Source organism: Podarcis vaucheri, assembly GCF_965113315.1.
Source record: "Podarcis vaucheri genome assembly, chromosome: 1".
Taxonomy (NCBI): domain Eukaryota; kingdom Metazoa; phylum Chordata; class Lepidosauria; order Squamata; family Lacertidae; genus Podarcis; species Podarcis vaucheri.
Window position 1 is genome coordinate 106,871,928 of NC_138759.1, and position 10,367 is coordinate 106,882,294.

The window sequence follows — 10,367 nt, forward strand, 5'->3', positions numbered from 1 at the left end:
TTTGAACAGAGGGGAATTTAAAAGCTGTTTGTGGTCTGACAATGCAGTTTGCTGCTCAGGAAGCAGCACATGCCCTTTGGCAAGCATAAAGTAGGGCCTCAGATTCTGGTTTAAGATAATTGCTAAAGATACATTTTTAAAAATCATATTTGCGAAATACATTTTCTTGAGAATGAAAGCAAAACGTTTTACTGGACTGATTTACATATGAAATTGGATTCTCTACTGCTGATTTATTCACTCTTCCCTCTAATTCTGTGCCTAGCAGTACCCAATTTGTGCCGAGAGTGCTTTTTATTTCTTTATAATTATGAGGAATCGTAAGGAGTAAAGCCTTTTTCTATTATGGTGAAAAATTCCTAAAGGTACAAATGGCATAATTGCATTTAAAAACTATTCCCGTGCTCCAATCCTTTTATCAACTTTTTGTCGATGAGTTATAATTTGCTTCAGTAGCATAGCCTGTAGTAGCACAAACTCATCTCTAATCCAAATGTTTATCTTTGCTGGACCAGGAGGCAGAATATCAGCATTCCTCCTCCTGTTGAATAGCCATTGGAGAGCCATATCTGCACACTCACCTAATGAGTTTCAGGTGTGATATGTAGTTGACATAAGTTTGAGGGAAGAGGATGTGACATTTCAGCTACTGTATATTCTGTATCCCAGAATTGGAGCTGAGTGCAGTGGGTGAGCTATCAAGCTAGTAGGAAGCTCATTTGTGAAGGCTATTTGCAGATTAGTTGCACTGCAGGAGGCATGCTTTAATAACAAAAACAAAAACTCCTTTTACATTAATTATAATATATCAATAAGCATGACCAATCCAACCACCAGGGTACTGAGAGAGCTACATGCTGCTCTTTATATACCATACCCAACAGCTTAATTACCACAACTTAACAGCACCTGCTATACTGCTTCACAGCTGTAAAACTGGCCCTTAAAGCTCTGACCCTTAAAGAAATACACATCTTGTGGAACAATAATGAACCTTCAAATTTAAAGAGACCATTCAACAATTTGTGGCTGGCAAACTGAAGAGTTTCTCATGACCTTGAGAGGCTTGCTTTGAAAGATATGATATAGTGGTTAAGTGTAAGTGTTGGACCAGGAAGGCCTAGGTTTTAATCCTTGCTCGTCTATGAAGTCAATTAGGCAACCTTTGAAAGAGATTGGGTGGTTGGGAAGATAAATGGCAGAGGGAGAATTATGCATACTCTCTGTGCTCCCAGATGAAGACTCAGTTGACAGTTGTATGGTGTTGTACACAGCCTTAGCCTAACAGTAACCCCTTTCCACTGCAGGAACTCTGCTGCTACGGCATCCTGGAGAGGGACCGGACTCTGCTTGAAGACTTTTAATGCAGAGTTCTCCAACTTCTGGAACAGTCCATAGCTAAACAGCTCATAACAGTAGACATGCTTACTAATACTGGAGTGGGATATAAACGTTAATTAAAAAATTAAAAGCTTATGAATTCTTTCTGTGTGTGTTGCATGGGTGAATGAGCAGCCGACGTTGCATCTGAATTTGTGCTACAGATATTATTTTCCCTAATCTGATTTAGATAGAGATACGAAATGCCTCAGTTGCTTCTTTCTCTACTCCACTGTGAGGTGAATATCTTCCAAACGTCAGTTATAACCTGCCTTCCTCCAGCATTTTTCACATGTCTTTCAAACAAAGGTAAATGAGAGCGATGTTTTAAACAGATTGTGCTGGATGAGAATTATATATTTTATGTAGCCATTGTTAGGGTTACTCCCCGCCCACCAGAAATGAATTAGGTCAGACTGTGATAGTGAATGAATGTGAAAAATATATCTTGTGCCACTAGCGTTAGAGTGTGACAGATTAAACTGAAGCAGCAGCAGGGGTGAGCCTGAAAGTTGGACAATTGCAGGTGACTGAGGCATTAAAGCTATCAAATGGCTGGATGCAATCATTTTATCTGCTCTGAGCAGATAAGCAGCAAAAATCCAATGCAAATCATTTAAACTTGAGTGGGAAATGGCAAAGCAAGGCATTGTCTAGCAGGCCTAGCAAGCAGTGCATTGGGCCCAAAGCTGAAGTGCTTTCTATCTGAGTTAACCGGTTAGGAGAAGGATACTTGGTCTATTGTAGGGGTTGGTGAGAGTTACAGGATGGTCTAAGAGTTGACTTTATTGGTGTTCTTTACCTCCTGTAAGCTTGCTGAAGTCTGTGGTGCAATTGGTTTATGCTTACCTATACCTTGGGTTAAGAACTTAATTCGTTCTGGAGGTCCGTTCTTAACCTGAAACTGTTCTTAACCTGAAGCACCACTTTAGCTAATGGGGCCTCCTGCTGCCACTGCTCTGCTGCTGCACAATTTCTGTTCTCATCCTGTAGCAAAGTTCTTAACCCGAGGTACTATTTCTGGGTAAGCGGAGTCTGTAACCTGAAGCGTATGTAACCTGAAGCATATGTAACCCGAGGTACCACTGTACTTCCTTTGTTTCCCTACTGTTTTAGGTACCACTTTAGCTAATGGGACCTCCCACTGCCGGCGCACGATTTCTGTTCTCATCCTGAAGCAAAGTTCTTAACCCGAGGTACTATTTCTAGGTTAGCGGAGTCTGTAACCTGAAGCGCCTGCAACCCGAGCTTGGGAACAGGTTTTATTCTGATAATAACATGCCGTATTACTTACATTTTCCCGAAATGACCATTTGTCTACATAGGCTGCATATACACAAAATCCTTAAAGCACATTAAAAGCACATACACACCTCCCATGAATCATGGGAACTGTAGTTTACCTGTCACAGAGTCACAACTCTAGATACTCTTAACTACAGTTCCCAGGATTCCTTGAGGGTGGGATGTATTTTAAATGCATGGTGTATATATGCTGCCATATATGTGAGAGTTAGTATGGGGTGTTGTTGGGGGTGGTTGTTGCTGTTGGTTTTTCATCTTTATTTTGGATCATGTGATTTATGTGGAAATTGTTCAGTTCAGTTTTGTATTTTTTAATGTTTTATTTATTGTTCATGACTGCTTTTGTTATGCTGTAGTTATGTATTTTTTATGTGGTAAGCCACCTTGAGCATGGTTTGAAGTGTAGAAAGGCGGCACACAGATAGAAGTATGTATGTACATTGACAGTGCTGGGTTTTGTCCTGGGAAACCCAAAATGAAATCACTGCCAAGCTATTAAAATGCTCATTTATTTAAAAAAATCGCCCTACTTGCCATACATCCGGGTTTCCCTGAACATTTTGTCGATTCAGCAAAAATCCGCCTGGATGCCATTTTGCAGCCCAATTCCTGGATTTCTGGGAAAACATGGATGTATGGCAGCCCTAGAAGCCCCAAAGGCTACAGCCCTATAACTTTTCCATGGAGAGCTCATAAATAAATTCGCTTACAGGTCAGTGGAGTGTGCTGCAAAGCAGTGCCAGTGAGATTCTAGTCATCCATTATCTTAATTTCTGAACTGTGCCATTCACATAACAACACTCTGAGCCCAGAAAATCCTCTTGTCTCCATATAGTCCAAAGGATACCCTTGCTGCAAAGAAACAGGAGGGCAGATTTGGGATAAAGCACTAATAAGAGCTGGGCTGGATCAGACCCAGGACTCATCTATGATTCCAGTTGGGAAGCTAATCTAAGGTACCTCTGACAATGGTGTCTCTAGCTGACATACTAGATGGGTGTTATTGTTTTCTTTAATAGCAACTTCCAGATGGGTAGCTATGCTAGGCCACTGCAGCAAAGCCAAGAATCTTGTCGCACCTTAAAGTCCCTCTTGGGAAAAACAGGCAGCGTCGAATGAGAGTGACAAGAAAGGAGAACCAGTCTTAGGAGATTTGCCTTCCGGTGATTTGAAAACAGATATTTTGCAGCTGTTTACTCTTCTGCATCTTTGAGATTGGGTTCTCCGTTTTTGTCGTTACCTTAAAGTCTCTATCAAATTTGTGGTGGCATAAGCTGAAGTAGTCGCTCAAATTCATAAAGGCTTATGTTGTGAATAAAGTTGCTAGACTTCAAGGTGCCATCAGGCTTTGTTTTATCCGCTGGTAGATCCCTCCTCCCTGAATCTGTCATTTTCTCAAAACCATCTAACCCCTACTTTTCTTTGGCAGTGAATTTCGTGCATTGCGTTTGTTTGGCATGAAGAAACAGGGATTCTTTTTCCTGTGTTTTTTCTTGATCTGCTGTCAATCCATTTAATGTGGTGATGTTGTATACTAGTACACACACACACACACACACACACTATTTGCCCCAAAGTGCATTGCTTTGCTCTTATAGTGAATCTCATTTGAAATTTTGGCCCTTCTTCCCATCGGTTTGGATGACTGTCTACATGTAGCTAAAGTTCTATAAACTTTATTCTGCTTTGCTCTCAATCAGAACCGGGAAAGTACTTTTCAATTTATTTTTGAGTGTTATTTAATTTCCTTAGTAATGTTTTGCTATAATTTGATGAATAAACCTGCTTGTTTTTAAATGTGACATTTTCAATAGTTTTTAATGTCCTCACGGAATGTGAAGCTGGAGAAATATTAATCACATCAATCTGGTTACTTTAAATGTTCTGGCACACACAGTGTAACTGCAATAAAGACATACAGCAGCTCACTTTCATATTATTCAGTGAATCCCACGTGCAAACTCAACTTGCTAAAAATTGTTATTTTCCCTTCCTTTGAACAATTTCTTCATAAAGGAGAGCGTGTAGTCTCAAAGAGCCATCGAAATAGTTCTTAAAAATGTTTTTTGGCAAAAATGCATGTTTGCTAGGTCTAATGGGAAGAAAAATTCAAATAAAGGATCAGAATTTGTTTATGTATGCCACGGCCGCTGCAAGAACCCTACTGGCCCAAAAATGGAAAACACAAGAGATACCAACCATCCAGGAGTGGCAGGTGAAGATGACAGACTTTGCAGAACTTGCCAAATTGACAGGGAGAATCCGGGACAGAGAAGATCAGAGATACAGGAACAATTGGAGTAAATTTATTGAATATTTAAAGGAGAACTGTCAAAATGTAAAGACACTAGCAGGACTGAAATAATACCTTCAATGTAAAACAGTAGTGATATAAGAATAATATGCGTGATAAGAATGGGATAAATATACCAATTGCAGGGAGGGAGGGAAGTCAAGACTCAGCAGAGTCAAAGGGAAAATATGGTAACAATAAGGACTGTTGGAAAAAGAACACCGTATTTTTCGCCCTATAGGACGCACTGGCCCATAGGACGCACCTAGATTTTTTTGGGGGGGGGGAATAAAGGGAAAAAAAATATTCCCCCCCCAGGTGCGGGGCTGGGGCGGGAGAAGCCCGAGCTTCCCCTACCCCCAGCCCCCAGAAAGGGTCCCAGAGCGATGGTGAAGGTGAGCGCACCTTTGCCATTGCTCCCGGAGCTTGCAGGGGCTGGGGGTGGTGGAAGCCCAAGCTTCCCCAGTCCCCAGAGCAGGTCAGAGAGCGCTGGCGAAGGTGAGCGCACCTTCGCCATCACTCCCAGAGCTTGCGGGGCTGGGGGTGGGGGAAGCCCGAGCTTCCCCCACCCCCAGAAAGGGTCTGAGAGTGATGGCGAAGGTGAGCGAACCTTTGCCATTGCTCCCGGAGCTTGGAGGGGCTGGGGGTGGTGGAAGACCGAGCTTCCCCCGACCCCAGCCCCCAGAACAGGTCAGAGAGCGATGGCGATGGTGCGTGCACGTTCGCCATCGCTCTCAGAGCTTGCGCGGCTGGGGGCGGGGGAAGCCGGAGCTTCCCCCGACCCCAGCCCCCCGAATGGGTCGGAGAGCACTGCCGAAGGTGCGCGCAGCTGGATCCTGCATTCGCCCCATAGGACGCACCCAGATTTCCCCTTCATTTTTGGCGGGGGAAAAGTGTGTCCTATAGGGCGAAAAATACGGTATGTATGTAAAGAAAATAATAAAAATTTACTTGGGAAAAAAATGTTTTTTGGAATACCATGAACAGCTGGATCCTGCTAAGCAATGTCAGCTGATGCCGATTGGGGCTGGTAGTACGGAGGGCAGGGCAGCCCACAGGCAATGGTAGGCAGTGGAGCAACCAATTCTGGTTCTGTCTGCATGCTCCCAAACTTACAGTGACAGCAACCCTATGCATATTACTGGCAGATTGGTTTGCAAATAAGACAAGAAGCCTGGAGATGACACATCCGAGACTGAGAAAGTTAGCATGCTTTCACTATTTCTTAATATTAATAGAATGGGAAAATTGCTTTAAGAGAGCCAAGCTCTGACACATAAAATTGTAATGAGGCAGACAAGGAATCAAATTTTTATAGATGGGTTTGTTGGCACAGGTAAACCTTGGGGAAATATCTCATGTTGCAGAGGATTTTTTTTTTAACGTGTTATTTAAACAAATAAGTTTTGCTCCATTTTACTAAAAATAAAGTAGAATGCTAAGAGAATCTTCTATTAGGACTCGCGACATGTTCTGTAAACGGCTACCTACCTATTCCCTGAATGACTCTTTAGAGAAGAGTTGAGGGACAAGAAAGACTGTGAGAAGTTAGGTTAGAATGACACTGAAGTTACAGTTCCCTTTATGTGTCCTCTGGAATAACCCCACTGACTTTCTACTGGACTGTTTGGAAGATCAAGGGCTAAGCATCGCTTAACTCTTGCCCATAGTAATGTATTTCTAAAATGGACTCTTCAAAAGAAGAAGGTTAAAAGAAGCAGTTACATCTAAACAGAACAATCAGAATACAAAGCACAGCACTAGCATTCATATGGAGCTAACTTTCTCTTATACAAGAGATATCAATAGCTATGGGTTTTCAGCTGCCATTTCCCCACTAACATTAATTCTATCAGCTTTACAAAGTTGCTGAAAAGCAACATAATCTAAATATTGCCGGAGTTATTTATACCTGAGAAGAATGAGTGTGCAAAATGGTCACTTATTAATACTTTCCCATCCTATCCCCACCCAAATGCATCCTCTCCAATACCTTTGCTCCACTGCCATTTTGGATTAGCTTCCCATGGTGAGGTCTGGCAAGAAGCTCTTCTTCCTGCTATTCTGTAGGCCACAGGGCCTCTCAGCCAGAGGGCCACATTGGGGAACCTTCTGGGAGCTGGATATTCCGATGGTGGGTGTGGCCAGAGGCTAATGTGGGCGGAGCAATGGATGTGACTCTTACCTTTCGACAGCAGGTGAAAAAAAGCAGACATTTGTAAGCAAACACGTATGCCCCTCAGAATGCCATACGTCCAGAATTTCCCAGATATAGCCGGGATGCATCCGCTGGAAACAGCATCCGGATGAAAAATTGCTTTAATGTCTGGGAAAATCTGGACATATGGCAACCCATGTCGGAAGTTTAGATTTTGACAAATTTGCTTAAAAATAGCTCTGAAACAACTTTGGGCAAAGCTAAATTTTGTGTCTGGATTTACACTTTTTGAAATATGAGTCATCACCCTTCATCCTCTACTCATGCAAACCAAAAGCAGTTCAAGGACCTATCCTAGCCCGGCCAAAGCAGTTAAGAAAGCTGTGGAACAAAGTCAATGAGAGTTTTGGAGCTGTCCAGAGTGGCTGGAAAAACCCAGCCAGATGGGCGAGGTATAAATATATTATTATTATTATTATTATTATTATTATTATTATTATTATTATTAGGGGTGGGGAGAGGGGTGTGGCCTAGGCAGAGTTCTGAGGGCCATATAGAGAGGCCTGGAGCTCTGCATTTGGACCCCGGAAAAGACATAAGACAATCCCACTTTGGTCTGATTTGAAATCATTCTACAGTGGTACCTCGGGTTAAGAACATAATTCGTTCTGGAGGTCTGTTCTTAACCTGAAACTGTTCTTAACCTGAAGCACCACTTTAGCTAATGGGGCCTCCTGCTGCCACTGCTCTGCTGCTGCACAATTTCTGTTCTCATCCTGTAGCAAAGTTCTTAACCCGAGGTACTATTTCTGGGTTAGCGGAGTCTGTAACCTGAAGCGTATGTAACCTGAAGTGTATGTAACCCGAGGTACCACTGTACTTCCTTTGTTTCCTTACTGTTTTAGAGAGGGCCCAGGTGACAGGCATGGAACTAGGCTTTATTTCACCTGGAGGTCAAAGACCCAATTTGCCCTCCCCCATGTGCACACACACACACACACACACACACAGAGGCTGGGACCCTCAATGGCGCCCCCCGGAGGCCTCACCCAGAACAAAAACCCCGGCAAGCCCCTCCCCCCCCAGCTACAGCACTGCCAGGTGAAAAGCAGTATTGTACCTTTACCTTTTTTTACATAATAGCAGTATTGTACATACAAAGTACACCTGCAAAAGTTTTGCTACAACATGGCTATTGAAGGTGCAGCAGTCCTGTCCTCTTTCATCTGCCCAGCTTACTTTGAGCATCAGCCACCAGTCACTTGCCAACATTAACAGCAAAGGTAAATCGGACATTTGAGATCCCAGCCAATGCCACTGATCATTATGGAGCTCATAGACCTTACATTTTGAATTCGTTTACCCTTAATGAATTACTTATAGAATGCAAACTTTTTACTAACTTAAGGGGAGCAACTTAGTTTAATATAATTCATTTTCAAAACTTTATTAGCCAGTATTCTGGGATCATAAAGTATTGGAAACCCACTTGCTACATCCTGTATCTCAGTAGGGCATGTTCAGATCACTAATTTCTGGAGCAGTTAATTTCCCCAGAAATCTGCTGGATGCCCAAACTGTTACAATGAGGAATTTAATTATGTTCTGTTGACAAAAGAAAATCAGCTTACACAGAAACTTTTAATTCGATTTTTTTGGGCAGGAAATATGTCAGCTGAGACTTTTTGTAATGTTTAAGTGTAAGAGACACAGATAAAAGTTAAGGACAATGGACTTGTCCATGATGCTACTTTTGTTGTGAAAGCAGCAGCAGCAGCATTACTACTTCTGATACACATTTTAATAATTGCACAACTGTGAACACAAGCTAATTGTTTTGAAAGGCATCAGGTAAAACAAATGATACTATTATGACTGATTCAATTTCTCTGTGTTTCATACATTACAAATTAAATGATAATAAATTTTGTTTTCGTTGCCATTTTTCATTCACACTGTCACTGCTGCTAGGGATGATTTTGAGGTAATCATGCGCTATTCTTCTCATGTAAAAGAAGTACTCATTTAAACATTCTTCTATGCAAATGCAAGGTAATAGCAGAGACACAGGGTGCTTCCAGGTTGTTGCTATTTTTGAGTAGGATCCAATCACATAGAGAGAAATTCAGGTGGCACAGTTACAGTGGAATAGGAAGCCATGGGCAACAAGCCCACATCCCAAAAAGATCAGACGTTTTGTGATAGGGAAAGTGACTGGAAAATACACTGGAAGTTGTGAGATAGCACCTGTTTTCACACAACAACATCTAACTGTTAGGATTTTACATAGCCGATGCTGGCTAATGTGATTAGTATAAATCACATGAGATGTCTGAGAAGAGTGTGGGAATGGAAGACTGTCTTATCTCTTCCGTCTGAGAGTGTTATTGGACTGTACTTTCGCTTTTGCGGTATGTTTTCTGTTTTCTGCCAGAGTTTGGAGAACACAGACGTGATTATGGATTCTCTGTATGTATTGTGAATAAAACGTAGTTTAGATCTACAGATGTTTCTATCTTCTTGTTGTGTGATGCCAGAAGACTTGTGTGCACTTTTCATATGAGAAGTGTCACAGAAAGGCACTCTGGAGTGAAGTGACATGCCATTCCAGAGATGTGCCTACCGGGAGACGCTCGGAGGTACTGGGGGTCTGCCATCCCCCCCCCCCAGGACACTTCCCGATAAACAATTCAGAATAAAAAGTCCATCTGGAAGCCTCCTTAAAGGACCCCTGACCATTAGGTCCAGTCGTGACTGACTCTGGGGTTGTGGCACTCATCTCGCTTTATTGACTGAGGGAGCCAGCGTACAGCTTATGGGGCATGTGGCTAGCATGACTAAGCCACTTCTGGTGAACCAGAGCAGCACACAGAAATGCCGTTTCCCTTCCCGCTGGAGCGGTACCTATTTATCTACTTGCACTTTGACGGGCTATCGAACTGCTAGGTTGGCAGGAGCTGGGACCGAGCAACGGGAGCTCACCCTGTTGTGGGGATTCGAACCGCTGACCTTCTGATCGGCAAGTCCTAGGCTCTGTGGTTTAACCCACAGTGCCACCTGCATCTGTGGAAGCCTCCTTACTCACTGGTAAATGAAGCTCCTGCAAATGTAGATGCATGTCCCCAATTCCCCCTCAAAGTGAGCCCTACCCAAGTCTAAAGGGGCCATGAAATTCTTGCTTCCAGACATTTCCTTCTGTGAAATGAAGGACTTCTGCTCACAACGTCTTAC